Source organism: Canis lupus, chromosome 16 (genome assembly GCF_003254725.2).
Source record: "Canis lupus dingo isolate Sandy chromosome 16, ASM325472v2, whole genome shotgun sequence".
Lineage (NCBI taxonomy): Eukaryota > Metazoa > Chordata > Mammalia > Carnivora > Canidae > Canis > Canis lupus.
Genome location: NC_064258.1, coordinates 44569553 through 44583467, shown reverse-complemented (window position 1 = coordinate 44583467; position 13915 = coordinate 44569553). Strand labels below are relative to the sequence as shown.

The following is a 13915-nucleotide window of genomic DNA, read 5'->3' as shown; positions in this document are numbered from 1 at the left end:
TAGATCAGTAAGAATAAAATACTTAGGTATCAATTTAACAGAAGTGAAAAATTTATACACTGAAAATGACAAAGCACTGTTGAAAGAAATTAAAGACATCTAAATAAATGAAGATCCATCCAATGGTCATGAGTCAGAAGAGTTCGTACTGTTAAAATGGCAATACTCCAAGTGGCAATAATGCCCTGCCTCAAATATGTCCACGTGCTAATCTCTGAAACTGTGAATGTCTCCTTATATAGAAAAAGAGACTTTATAGATATGATTTAATTAAAGATTTTGACGGAAAGAGATTATAGTGGATTATCAAGATATACATAGTATAACTGTATGGACCTTATAAGAAGGGCACAGGAGGAGTCAGAATCAAAAGATAATGAAATTGTTGAAGCAGAGATTGGAGGAATGAACTTTGACAATTGAAGAAGAGGCCACAGACAAGGAATAGAGGCAACTACCAGACAATGAACAGGCAAGGAAACAAACTCTCCCCTCACTGTTTCTAGCAGGAGCCGGCCCTGTGGATATCATGACATTAGCTAAGCGAAACTTATTTTGGATTTCTGACCTCGAGTACTGCAAGGGAATAAACTAGTGCTGTGGTCAACCACTATGTTTGTGGTGATTTGTTAGAGCAGCAATTAGAAACTAATATACTCCTCAAATTCGTCCACAGATTCAATGCAATCAGTATCAAAATTGAAAGCATATTTTTACTCTAAAACAAAAAAGGTAGATTTAATGCAAGAATAGAATGAACCTGAGGATAAATAAATCCACAACATAATTTAAAGTTTGATTTTTTTCCTTTCTTTGTAGAAAGAATGGTATCTGAAAGCATAGGACTGAAGATGTCAAAAAAAAAAAAAAATTGTCCAACATCCAGGATTTGAAATACTGTTGATCCTCCCTTGCCAGTCTTCTAACACTCACTATTGGCCAAAGGTGATGGTTTTACCTTTGTTTAACTTGGGATGCATGTTAGTTTCAAGAGTAACTGGATGGCTTGTTTACTGATTTAACCTTCTGTGATCCTCTTTTGCACAGTTTGGGTACTCACTGCAATCTCTTCGTCCATGGTTTTCAGTCGCTTATCGAGGTCTATGTATTTCAATGTTATGAAGCATGGTTGGACTCTATATTATATTCTGGAGGGGGTCATTATAAAAACTGATCATAGGGGTGCCTGGGTGGCTCAGCGTTGAGCATCTATCTGCCTTTGGCTCAGGGGGTGATCCTGGTCTGGGATCAAGTCCCACATCGGGCTCCCTGCATGGAGCTTGCTTCTCCCTCTGTCTGTGTCTCTGTCTCTCTCTGTATGTCTCTCATGAATAAATAAATAAAATCCTTAAAAAATGGATTATAATATTCTTTTGATTAACACTGGCAAAAATTTCACCATCTTCTATCATGTGTAATGGATATTTTTCCATCTCTTGAGGTCCAGATTGCACACAACTTGCCTTATTACTAAAGTAATGTTTAAAAAGTCTTTCTGAGCCTTTCAGTATTCTTTTAAAGGGATGAAACACTTTCCTTCTCCAGTCCTATGATGTTATCCTAAGTAAAAATTTCATTGCAAATGTTGACTAGGTTTCAAAATTCTGAAAGGTTAATTGTTTGAATACATTTGTGCTAACTCATGGCAAGCACTGCTAAGGGACTTAATGAATTTACCCATAATCTGAGATGTATTTTTTGGTAGCTATTGTACTCTGCCAAGTTGTATCAGAAAAGCTAGAATACATTTTTTTACATGACTCCAACATGACGTGACTGATCACCATGGCAGAGGTGAGGTTAGCCTGTTTGGAGAACTAAAATGGTCTTTAGCCTGGTGTAGATTATCCTTTCATACAACAGTATAGTAAAAAGTTCTTTGCATTATATAGGTTCCTGTTCTAGAGTGCACATTGAGATTTTTATTTTTTTCAAATATGGAGAGGCCAATAGATCAGGGGATAATTGCCATTGAAAATATTATTGCTAAATAGCTCCCAAGAGGAGGAGACACATGGAGAAGCACCATGGTTGCTCAAAGCCTTTTTTCTGGTTCTTGGAGGAAGAAACAAGCAAAATAAAGCAGGCAAGCTAAGCAAGCTTAGGAATAGATAGTTTGAATAATTTTGGTAGACTCCGGACTATAGCAGTGATGCCTAGTTGTCCTGTACCTGGATCTGGGGTGATTTAGGTCAGGGTATAGTGTTCCTGACTGCAGGAATCTGAAAATGAGACAGAGGTATAGCTGGAGGGATTGTTTGGTTTGCATATCAGATGCATGTTCACAGGCAAGCTGTTAGCTGCCTCTAGGAATTAGCTAACCCCTCCCCCAGTCCATGGGACCCCTTAAATGGTCAAAACATCATAAAATACAGAAAACAAAATGCAGGACTAGTAGAGCTCTATTCTTTTTACAGATACCCATAATATCTATGTCAAGATATGGAGGGGCACACGAAAGCATTTTGCTTGCAGGCAAAGCTGGCAGAGATAAGTATGTATTGAAGTTAGTTTATATTCATCTGAAGCTTGTCTATTGCAGCCTTACGGATGCCAATTCTTCCCAGGGGCTGTTTGCTTCCACAACTGCATTTATTAACTGGCTTGAAAGCCCAGTGAAATTATTTGTTGCATATTGATATGTTCCCCATTACAAGTACTAATGAAAAGCTATGCCTTTAAGGGACACCTGAGTGTCTCAGTGGTTGAGCTTCTACCTTTGCTCAGGTCATGATCCCAGGGTCCTGGGATCAAGTCCTGCAACGGGCTTCCTGCAGGGGCCCACTTCTCCCTCTCCCTGTGTCTCTGCCTCTTTGTGTGTGTCTCTCATGAATAAATAAAATCTTCACAAAAATACTTAAAGAAAATAAAAGAAAAGTTATGCCTTTAAGAATCATATTTGGAAACCAGGAACACTGGGCATAGAAAACTTTGCAAACAAAAAGGCAAGGACACCCATGAAAAGTTCTAGGATATCCAGAGTCCCAAATATAGTGCTCAGCTACAATGAGTTACAAAAAATTTCAAAAAAGTTCCTTATTCTTGTTTATCAGTTCATGAGGTTGAATCATTTGCCTTTGAGCTGAGAACTAACACTGTTCACAAATTGAGGGCAGACACTGTGTTTTCCTCAGAGTAGCCCAAGTGGCAGAGGCAGCTTGGCCAAGAAGAGGTGGCCACTCTGGAAGGGCCACAGTGAATCACCAGAGGGCCTCCAGACTTCTTACAGAAATTTATAAGCTAATTCAAACATCTATATGGAAATGCAAGGGACCCAGGATGCCAAAATAACTTTCAAAAACAAGAATAAATCCTGAATTAAAATCTTACTATGAAGCTACAGTAATCTTGGTGTGAAGATAAATTTACAGATCAACAAACAGAACTGAGAATTAAGAAATAACCTATACATATATAGTCAGTTGATTTCTGAGAAGGATGTCAAGACCAATCAGTGGGTAAAGCATAATTTTCAGCAAATGGTCTTAGACAACTGAATATCTGTATGCAAAAGAATAAATTTGGACCCTCTACCTCACATTATTCACAAAAATCCACTCCTAATATATTATAGACTTGAATGTAAGAGCAAAAGTATAAAAGGCTTAGAGGAAAACATAGGTGTAAATGTCTATGCCTTGGTTTAAACAGTGGTTTCTTAGAAATAATACCTAAAGCACAAGCAACAGCAACAACAGTAACAAAAAGATAGACTATATTAAAAATAAAAACTTAATTTGCAAATGATAATGACAAGTAAGTTAAAGGACGACTTGGAAAATAAGAGAAAATATTTGAAAATTACATATCTGATAATGGACTTTGATATATCTATAATATATAAAGATCCTTTACAACTCAATAATAAAAATATAACTGAATTTAAACATGGGCAAAGAACTTGACTAGACATTCCTCTAAAGAAGATACACAAATGGACAATAAACACAAAGAATTGTTTATCATCAGTAACAGTTAGGAAAATGCAACTTAAAACCACATGAGATACTAATTTGTACCCAATAGGGTGGTTATAATCAAAGAGATGGGCAGTAATGGGTATTGACAATGATGTGAAGAAGTTTGAATCCTCCTTATTCACTGCTGGTAAGAATATAAACTGGCACAGTCACTTTGGAAATATTTTGGCAGTTCCTCAAAATGTTTAGTAGTTACCATATGATCTGACATTTCCATTCTAGGTGTATCAGTAAGTAAAGTATAAGTAAAATATATGTCCACACAAAAATGTGCAGGTGAGTATTCATAGTAGCATCATCCAAAATAGAAAAAAAGAATGGAAAGCTCTTAGATGTTCTTTAACTAATGAATGGATAAATAATGTGGTGTACCTATATAGTAGAATGTTATTTTACAATAAAAAGGAATAAGGTACCAATACATGCTACAATATGGATGAAAACATTATGGCAAGTGAAAGGAGCCAGTTATGAAGGGCCACATATTCCATGATTTTCTTTTTTTAAAAGATTTTATTTATTTATTTATTTTTAGAGAGAAAGAGAGAGAGCACAAGCAGGGGGAGGAGCAGAGGGAGAGGGAGAAGCAGACTCTGCACTGAGCAGGGAGCCTGAGGCGGGGCTCAATCCCAGGACCCTGAGATCATGACCTGAGCTGAAACCAAGAGTTGGATGCATAACTGACTGAATCACCCAGGCGCCCTTCCAATATTCCACTTACAAAAAATGATCAGAATAGATGAATCTATAAAGACAGAAAGTATATTAGCCTACTGCCTAGGGCTGGGAGATGTGAGGGAGGAAGGATTATAGAGTGAATGCTATTAGATATGGGTTATTTTTGTGTTGATAAAAATGTTCCAAAGTCAGATTGTGGTGATGACTGTAAAACTCTGTGAATATACTAAAAAACATTGAATTGTAAATTTCAAATGGTTACTCTTACTGTGTGTCAATTATATAACAATGAAGATGATAAAAGAAAAGTTACCCAAAAATGCAGTGGAAATTAAAGTATGAACGCATAGTGTTGTATTAAAATTACATCACAATAAAATACTTGAATTATACATAGTAATATTTATGTGTGTTTTAGATCTACTACTATTTATTTAAATGTACAATCATGAGCGTGGCAATTGCTTACTGATCCAATTTCCATAACTTGCCCAGTGTCATTTAAGTTTTAAAAGAACCTAAAATGAAATCACTGAGTCCTTCCACATTTTTCTGCCAGACATGATGGTAAGCAGAGTTAAAGATGATCTCTTTCACAATAGACAGGAGATTCTGATCTACTTAGAAAAATCACTGATGTTGCAAGAGCATGCTCCCTCAAGCCTAGTGATCTATTGCTGTAGAAGTGTAACCAACCAATCATTCTCATAGCACACCTGCCTGAAAAGTACTTGGTATGACTCATTTCTACTTCTGAGTCCCATTTTTTCCCCCAATAATCTAACCTCTGTTGCATCCAGTGCTAGAAGTATAGAAATAATGATACACAATAGTAGAAATGTATATGATATCATTCCTCTTTTGGTCTTTGGGATTAAAAATGAGAAATGGAGGTAATTATGAATCTTCAAAGTGTGCGGTAACATCTAAAGCCAAGGAATATGAATATAGATAAAATAATTACTTTAGTTATTTATAGTTTTAGGTGCCCACATGTGGCAGAAACTATGTAAAATTACATGTGACTCTCAAAGCAACTGGGCAAAGGTATGAATGAAGAAACCAAAACCCAGAGAGGCTAAGCATGATGCCTAAGTCTCTGCAGTTAACAAGCAATTCATACACCCAAAATAAAATAAATCAACCCAGCTCATGTGCATATATGTAATACATATAAAATACATATATGCATACTATATATATGTATATTATGCATATATCATATATACTATAACTGTTTATAGTTGAGTATCATAATAAACAGCAGTTAACATTTCACATCAGTTTAGACTTTTTGAACTTTGTTCACCAGGGCTCAAAGACGGTAAGTGGCTTGGTCCAAGTTAATAAGGTAGTTTGAGTAGAAACAAGACTACACTCAAATTTAAGGCTTCTGCTGAAAAGGTATTTAAAAATATGTCAGGGGATTCCTATAGTATAACTCCCTACACCTGATGAATACCGAGATTTCTGTTTCAGGTCAAGGAGCTGGAATCCTTTGTTAACTTTCTTCTTTCCCCTCTCGGTCTTTCACTCTAGGTGTTTGAATTGTGAATTGCATTAATAGACATCCACTTTGATTTTCTATCTCTTCCAATTTGCCCCTCTCTTATCCAGAAGCTGATCACTTTAGCTGTGTGTATATATTCAAGTGCACTGGGAAGTTGAATAATTATGCATTGGAATTAGAACCCCGATTCTTTGGGGAGGTCGATAATAATCTAACCTGACCAACCAATTTTTTTTTTCAAAATATCCACTGAGCATTTCTATGCAACTCTCTGCTTCACTTAAGTGATACAGATTTGAAACAAGCTATGACTGCCTACTTTATAAAAGTACTTCCTCTGAACCTACTGCTTCCATAATCTAAAAGGAGCCAACTTTCAGAGAATTTCTACAGTGATGAACTCTACCAATTTAAAAGAGAGTACAGCAGTGTCAATGAGAAAAGGAGGAAAAAAAAAAAAAAAGAAAGTGAGGAACTCTTAGGATTTATGAATTTTATATTCAAGGTTTTTACTGTTCTTGCTATGTTGGCTCACTTTTTTCTCCCTTTCCTGTCCCCAGACTCCCAACCAACATAATGCTGCATTGTTACCCGTTTGATACATACAGTATTTTTACATTCATTATAGTATTACAGACTATGTTATTTTAAATACTTTCTTTAAAAAGCAGCTCTTTTGTGTCCTGTTATTTTGCCTGCTTTAATTTCACTCTTTCTTTTTCTTTTCTTTTTAATGGTTTTAGTAGTTAAGTCTTTCAAGGGAAAGGAAGTGCTAGTAAATATTGCCAATTTCAGTATCTTACCCTCCTGGACACAGTTGGCCAGGGGTGGACATGTGACCCTACCTAGGCCAATTTAAAGTTCTTTTTTGAGACTTTTCTAAATGGAGCTGGAAGAAAAGTGCATTTGCCCCAGGGTTCTAGGGAATTTTGGCTCTCTCTACAAATACTGCTCTCCCTAAAGCCCTTCTGAGGGAGCATTACATTCCAGCCCTCTGTTCAAGGTCATTGCTTCCTCAATTCTCCCCTCTGCACTTTACTGTAGCACCAGCCTCAGCAATTTCCCTCTTTATTGGATCATTCCCATCGCTATGTAGACATATTTTATTCTTCCCCTTAAATATCTCTTAGCCCACCTCACAAGGGGCTCCTCTTTATAGTGAATTGCTTTGAAAATGTTTGTATTCGTTGTATCAGATCCTTCTCTCTTATTCTCTCCTAAATTCTCTTTAGTCAGTTTGCTTGACCACTCTCATCAGTGCTACCAAAGAGAAGTTATTCTTGACTCCTTTTCTTTTTCTCACAATCCACATCCAAACCATCAGACAATCCAATTTGTTCTACCTTCAATTATTTCTGCAATGCAATTGCTCCTCAAGCTCATTAATCTGGTGCAAGGTACCATCCTCTCAAACTCAGAATATGCTGGATGCAGGCCACCTAGTCTCCCTGCTACTATCTGCCCCAGCACTTACAGAGTTTGGGCTCAACACTGTAGCAAAATGATCTTGTTAAGTAAAAACCATATCCCTCCTCTGCTCAAAACCCTCCGGCAGCTTCCCACCTCCCTGGGAGTAAAAGCGAAAATCCCAGTTGATGGTTTACAAGGCACTACAGTATCTGTGTCTCTCCTAAGCCCTCCATTCTCTGACCTCACCGGGTGCTGCTCCCATCAGCTCCCTCCCTCCAGCCACACCGACCTCCTGCTGCTCTGCCAATAGGCCTAAGGTGCTTCTGGCCTGAGTTCTTTGCTCTCTGCCTGGAACACTGTTCCCTCAAATAGCTTCAGAGCCAACTGTCTCATCACTTTCAAGTCTTCACTCACAAGCTGCCTTCCCAGTGGGACTTTTTGAATTAGTTTGCTAGAGCTGCCGTGACAAAGTATCACAAAACGTATGGCTTAAACAGCAGGAATTTATGGCCTGGCTGTTCTGGAGGCTAGAAGCCCCAAGTCAGCAGTATTGGTTCTTTCTGAGGGCTGTGAGGGTGGATTATATCCCAGGCCCTTCTCCTTGGCTTAGAGATGGCCATCTTCATGTTCATGGAGCATTTCCCTGTATCTTCACATCATCTTCCCTCTGTGTGTATCTCTGTGTGCAAAGTTCCCCTTTCTTTAAATCATATTGGATTAGGATCCACCCTAACAACCTCATTTTAAATCTCTGTAAAGACTCTATATACAAATAAAGTAACATGGGAGGTGCCGAAGGTTAGGACTTTAATATACGCATTTGGGAGGAGACACAGTTCAACTCGTAACACCTTCACTGACCACCTGCTTCAAATTACAACCCCATTCACTCTTTATCATCCTTCTAATGGCACCTATCATTTTACAGTATACTATAAAAGTATATCCTCATCCCCAGGAAGATAGGACCACTATGTCCTCAGAACATAGAATAGTCCATAGTTTATAGTAGGTCCTCGATAATTATTAATTAAATAACTTCACCTATCTGAATCCATTATATCTTCTTCATCCAGAAATGATTTTCTTTGGGACAGTAACTAAGTACCCTTTCAGTCATCAGACTCAAAGGCCAAAAATGTCTGACTTGGCTGCCTAGCTCCTTCTGTGGCTCTACCAAATCTGAAACTACCCAGAAAATTTTTGACTTCGTTCTAGGAACAACCATTGCCAGGAACTTGATAATTCACTCCTAAAATGCCTTGAAAATATAAAATTGATTTTGCATTAAAGTTAACTTTCTGCTAAGTTTGACACTTGGGGTTTATACTTGATAGCCATACAAAAAGAGATCCTTTTCTTTTCATCTCTTTTGTACATAATACATTGCAAACACGCAGGCTTGTTTGTTGATAAAATGGTAACTCTTAGGATGAAGAGAACCAGTCATAATCAACTTTCTTGAAATCAAATTCTGGCTCAACTATACAATCATGGACAACTTTGCCTAAGTCCTGTGCACTTGGTTAAATGAGTAAGAGATTCCAGCAAAATGGTAGGAATTCCAGAAGGTCCTTTTCTCATTTGTGTTTCTCTGTTTTTGGATGAATATCAAATCTCTGTGAGAATTATGTGGATATCATTGGTTTTAATTTACCTGCTCAATAGGGAGAACTAGTGGTTCAGATAATCCAAAAGAATATCATGAAAATAACATAGTGTAGCTTTAAAAATATTGAGAACAAACATTCATTGCTACAATAGACGAAACTCATTTGCAAATCCCCAACACCCTCAGCTCTGTCTTATATTTACAATAGACAGGGAAGAGAGGGGAAGGAGCTTATTTACTTAAAAGGAAGAAACAACTATTAACATACATAACAAGTCATTGAAAATAATAGAGTATTATGAGGCAAAGTATAATCTCAATAAATCTTTAAATAACTGCTTTTGTGGACAATTTTTTGAAGGATATTTGTATTTAGAGAGCAATTGTTGCATGGAAATATAAACTACATGTAGTGTTATATAATGTGTACCTATCTTGTCTGTCCAGAATCAAGACTATTTTACAATATGAGCATGAAACTATCATCTCTCTATTTGTGAATGTAACATTCAATGAAGATCTTTTTTTTAAAGATTTATTTATTTATTCATGAGAGACACAGAGAGAGAGAGGCAGAGACATAGGCAGAGGGAGAAGCAGGCTCCACGAGGGGCGCCTGATGCAGGACTCCAGCCAGGGACTCCAGGATCGCACCCTGAGCCGAAGGCAGATGCTTAACCGCTGAGCCAACCAGGCGTTCCCATTGAAGATCTTAGAGCACTGGTAAACTCTTTTTTGCCATTGTCTTAATTTTTCTGTCATTTAAGAACATATTTCTAAAGGAGGGCATGAAATTTACAGCTCACACTTTCCTAAACTTTAAAGTTCTAAATGCATAAACAGTTGTACTTCTACACAATGGAATACTATGCTCCTTTAAAAAAAGATGCAAACTTTTTTTATATTACTATGGAAGAAATTTTCAGGATACACTATAAGCAAAAAAAAAAAAAGGTGTAGAACCATTTTTGTAGCATGAAATCTTTTACTAAGAAACTGGAGAAATAACATATCTGTATATATGAAGAAACATTGAAGGATACAAAAGAAACTCAAAATCATGGTCATTTTCCATTATATCATTTGTATGTCATTTTGATTTTTAAACCATATGACTGCATTGCCTATACAAAAAACTTCACAAAACTTGAATTATTTTTATCTTATTGGATAAAAGCAGAACAAAACATAAACACTGCAAAAGGGGAGCTATTTTTTTCATCTTTCGTCTCATGAAGTAGATTCAGATAGAAAGGGAGAATCTCAGCTTGTTGCTGTGTATTGTCCAATTATTGTCTTCATTTTTATGAGAATGAGGGAATAAAAAGAGAGCTGCTCTTTTAGCCAGGCTACTGTGTGCTATAAAATGACTGTTTTTAGAAGAGTCTTTTTTGTATTTATTCAGAATTAAAACTTCTTTCCATTGGAAACTTCAGCTATAATTGAAGGGCTGCAGATGCCTATGTCTTCCAGGAGTCCCAGAAACAAAGCAGCAAAGGTACCCTCTGCTTGTTCATGATCATGCTTTACTTGGGCTGCTGTGGTTTTCAGAAGGGGTGACGTTAATGCAGTGAAATAAATCTATTTTGTGTGACACTAAATGTTTTCATTTGCTGTGTAATCATATGCATAATTCCTATTCCTTTTTTTTTTTTTTTTTTTTTTTTTTTTTTCTTTTTTTTTTTTTTTTTTTTATTGGTGTTCAATTTACTAACATACAGAATAACACCCAGTGCCCGTCACCCATTCACTCCCACCCCCCGCCCTCCTCCCCTTCTACCACCCCTAGTTCGTTTCCCAGAGTTAGCAGTCTTTATGTTCTGTCTCCCTTTCTGATATTTCCCACACATTTCTTCTCCCTTCCCTTATTTTCCCTTTCACTATTATTTATATTCCCCAAATGAATGAGAACATATAATGTTTGTCCTTCTCCGACTGACTTACTTCACTCAGCCATAATTCCTATTCCTAATGAATCCTGGAGCGAGCTCATAAGAATGTCCACATTTATTGTACAACAGGAAGATATAACAATGCTAATCCTATACAATGCAGGTGAAAAGCAGCAAGCTGGATATTAGTTAACTTTTTACAGTGATCTATATAATTTTCTGAGTTAATTTTTCATATACCTCACTCTTATTTAGGGGAATAATTTATCCATAATACTTATGGCTAATACATGTATCCAAAAATAAAATATATAATCCATAATCCATACATCAAAAACTATAAAAGCTATTGTTACTGCTATTTTTTGACTTTGTGTTTCATGACTTGTTGACTCTAAATATTCTTAACGGATATTGGTAATGGGGTTAGAGCCTAAGAGTTTCTGTATAATCTGCTCCAGAATTTTTAGGACAAAGTATAAGTATCAAGATAATTTGTTAAAATTTGTTGAATGGATTAAGTAGACAGGAAAAAAATGCTTAGAAGAATGGTTAGGAACTGTCTTCTCTGAAAATGAATGACATTTCAATAGGAAAGATTTCTCACAGAATTACCAACCCATCAAGAGTTATATTAACAAAGACTGAAGTGCAGTTCTTAATGGATGTTTATTCCAGTTGACTTACCACCCTAGTGCTTACTTTGATATCTTTCAGTCACTTATTCTGTGCCAATTAAATAAAATTTTAAAATAACTTGATGAACTTTAGCAAAATGGCCATCTCTCTAATTTTGCATAAATTCCTCATGTCTACACATCTAGTCCTACAGGGTTGTATTCTTGTTTTTAAAGTTTATTTATCTATTTTAGAGAGAGAAAGAGAGACAGAGAGAGACAGAACATGAGCAGGGAGGAAGGGGCAGAGGGAGAGGAGAGAAAAAATCCCAGGCTGACTCCATGCTCAGTTCAGCACAGAGCCCCATGTGGGGCTCAGTCTCAACCCTGTGAGATCGGACCCTTAACCGACAGAGCCACCCAGGTGCCCCAGAGTTGTATTCTTAGATTTGGAGAAGAGGAATGAAAAGAAGGAATAAGGGTATGCTATTACATTATTTATGACAGCCAACAGCCTTTTGAGTATCAACTATGTAGTCCTACATATTGAATGGCAAAATTCTAAATGTTTTAGCAAATGGTTAAAGATATTCCAAACAATGTTCAAATAAACAGTTACTTCATGTAGTAGGAGTTAATGTCACACAGATCTTGAGTCACTGAGGCATACTGAAGTGCCTTCTGAATCATCAAAGATGCAATTATAGTTGATTTAATTTTAGTGATAAGAATATATTAGTATGAATTTTTTGAAATTTTTGCACAGGCCTAATAATCTCTCTATATAGTTGCTTATGTTAACCAGAATTTTAAGTTCATAGATATTCACATTGGTCACATGTTTGGAATTTTCTGTCCTTATAAAATTTGAAAATAAATGATAACAATAAACAGTGTTGATAATGCTTTAGAAATGTTCTTTTTTTAAAACATTTTATTTATTTATTCACGAGAGACTCACAGAGAAAGGCAGATATGTAGGCAGAGGGAGAAGCAGGCTCCCTGTGAGGAGCTTGATGTGGAACTCAATCCCAGGACCCTGGGATCATGACCTGAGCAGAGGGCAAAAGTTAACTAAGTGAGTTACCCAGTGGGATACCCAGAATGCCTTTTTTAGCTCTTTCATATTTAAATAAGTGATCCTCTCCCAATGGCCCATAGCCCCTTGTACTGCATATTATATGGCAATTAGCTGTTTACATATTCATCTCTTCTCAAAGATATTCAGTATCCTGAGGACAAGGACTGTCTTATTACATATGGGGGGAAGTTAGCAAACACGGTTTTTATTAACAAGGTATTGAGATATAATTGACATGTAATATCACATTTCATGGCATCATGTATGCCATAATGATCAAGATATGTATATATTGTAAAATGATCATCACAATAAGCCTAGTTAACATCCATCACTACACATATTACAATTCTTGTGATTTTAAAGATCTACTTGTGATTTTAAAGATCTACTCTTAGTGACTTTCAGAAACACAATACATATTATTAAGGACAGTTGCCATGCTGTTTGAGTTTCATTGAATAATATGAGTTTTATCAAAATATGAAACTTTGAGTTTTGTAGAATGATATATCTGTTGCCCATTTCTATTTCACAAATACCCAGGCTTCTACTCAACAAAACTGCATTGAACTCCTGTGATATGATTGTCAGCATATTAGGCAAGAGCAGGAAAATGAAACAAAAATCCAGAGATGTTTGTGGTTAATCTCCAGTAGTGTCATCTGGGGAAAGACACAAATACATAGATAATTAATTACAATACAAAGAGATCAGTGTAGTCTGGGTCAATGCACTGGGGCAATGGGGATACAGAGAAAGAAAGAACCAAGTGTGGAGATGGAGAAGGGGACACTTGAGTATAGTCCTAAAAAGTGACCCAAGGTTTGTTCTCAGTGAGGAGAGAGCACATACAAGGTGAGGATCCGTAAGGCCCTCAAAGATGTAGACTGGGAGAAGTTCAGTGGGTCCAGTGGTACAGTTTGTGGGTGGCCCTGATGGGAGCTGATACTGGACAGGAGGACTGAGTAGATGTGGAGTTTTGGTGCATCTTTGTTCGGTGGATGGCAAAATGTAGATGGAATGGATGTAGATGTAGATGTAGATGGAAAAGCAGGACGGAGAAATGAACAGTGTGTTGGGCTGATTAGAAGCAAAGGAGAGTTGCAAGCAAAAAACACACTTTGAAGCTACT

The 13915-nt window shown here is 36.7% G+C and overlaps 1 pseudogene; it reads right to left on the bottom strand.

The window, feature by feature from the left end:
- Window positions 1-987: 987 nt before the first annotated feature.
- LOC112675165 (COP9 signalosome complex subunit 3-like) overlaps window positions 988-13915 on the bottom strand; it is a 55498-nt pseudogene continuing 42570 nt past the window's right edge.